Source organism: Gekko japonicus, unplaced genomic scaffold, assembly GCF_001447785.1.
Source record: "Gekko japonicus isolate JY-2015 unplaced genomic scaffold, Gekko_japonicus_V1.1 scaffold540, whole genome shotgun sequence".
Classification (NCBI taxonomy): Eukaryota; Metazoa; Chordata; class Lepidosauria; order Squamata; family Gekkonidae; genus Gekko; species Gekko japonicus.
In genome coordinates, this window is record NW_015173690.1 from 253410 (window position 1) to 254928 (window position 1519).

Sequence of the window (1519 nt, forward strand, 5' to 3'; positions counted from 1 at the left end):
ATGCATCTTACACACCTGCTCCAACCATACAAAGGGCCTCCTCTCTTCCCTCTACAAAACTCAACTAGGGCTGCGGTCACACGAAGCATTAGCCACACTACAGAGACGGAAGATAGGCGGATTTTCCGGGTGCGATCACACCACCACATCTGGGAAGCGTAGAGCTCTCGTGGCTCACCCGAGGCTTCCCGCCGGACACAGCGGCGCACCCTGAGGCCCTGGTCATACAGCTGGGTGAGAATGACCTTGGGTCCAGCACAGGCCTCAGTCAAAGCAGACTTGCATGTGTTGCATTCCAGGCTCCCCAATACGACACTTTTCTGGTCAGAGCATGCGTACACTTCAGTTTAAAAAAGTAGAAAAATGAAACAACAACCCGCGCCGCCCCGCTTCTTTGCCTGTCGTGTGATCGGCACCTCCCCCCTAGCCACGGGACCTCGATGGGACCTCAACCAGACGTCTGATCGCGCAGTAGCGCGTTAGTTTGCCCCCGGGGCAAACAGCCACGCTCCCCCCCCCCCCGCATTTTCCACCCCGTGAGACCGGGGCCTATATTCGGGAACTGAAAAAACAATGGCTAACAAAGTTGCTTGGCACAAGGACTTACAGAAAGATCTAACTAATCAACAATGGCTGGAAATCTGGGATTCTCAGGCCTGCAAGTCTAGGATTTTCTCCATTCATTTACAATTCTTTAAAATGCACACAAGGTGGTACCTTTCTCCAGCAAGGCTACACCATATGCACCCTACATATAGTCAACTATGCTGGAAAGGATGTGGAGAGGTTAGTGACTTTTATCATTGCTGGTGGTCTTTCTGGATGCAAGTAGTAGATGAAATCACCAAAATTACATCCCAAAGACTCCCACTGGATCCTGCTACAATTTTACTACATCTAGTAGATGAGGACTCTCAGGAAGCGGACCTATCCAATCTTACTTCTACCTTACTAGCAACAGCCAGACTGATGCTCGTAGCCTTTTGGAAATCTCCAAACCCGCCATCCATTCAGATGTGGAGAGAAAAGTGCTGGGAGCACTTTGTAATGGACAGGATTGCCAATACCTATGAAGAAGGTAAAGGTAAAGGTTCCCTTGCTCGAAAGCCAGTCGAGTCTGACTCTAGGGTTGCAGTGCTCATCTCCATTTCAAAGCCGAAGAGCCAGCACTGTCCGAAGACATTTCCGTGGTCATGCGGCTGGCATGACTAGAAACCAAGGAGCATAGAACGCTGTTACCTTCCCATCTAAGTGGTATCTATTTCTCTACTTGCAATTTCTTGCTTTCGAACTGCTAGGTTGGCAGGAGCTGGAACTAGAGACGGTAGCTCACTTCGTCATGCAGCAACTCGGGTCTCGAACTGCTGAACTAATGACCTTCCACAGCCTGCAGTTCAGTGTCTTAACCACTTGAGCCACCGCAGCTCCTGGGCTATGAAGAACGTCAGTGCAAAAAATCAAATACTCCAAATTCGGTAGAACATGGTTCCCTCTGATCCAGTATATGACAGAACACAAC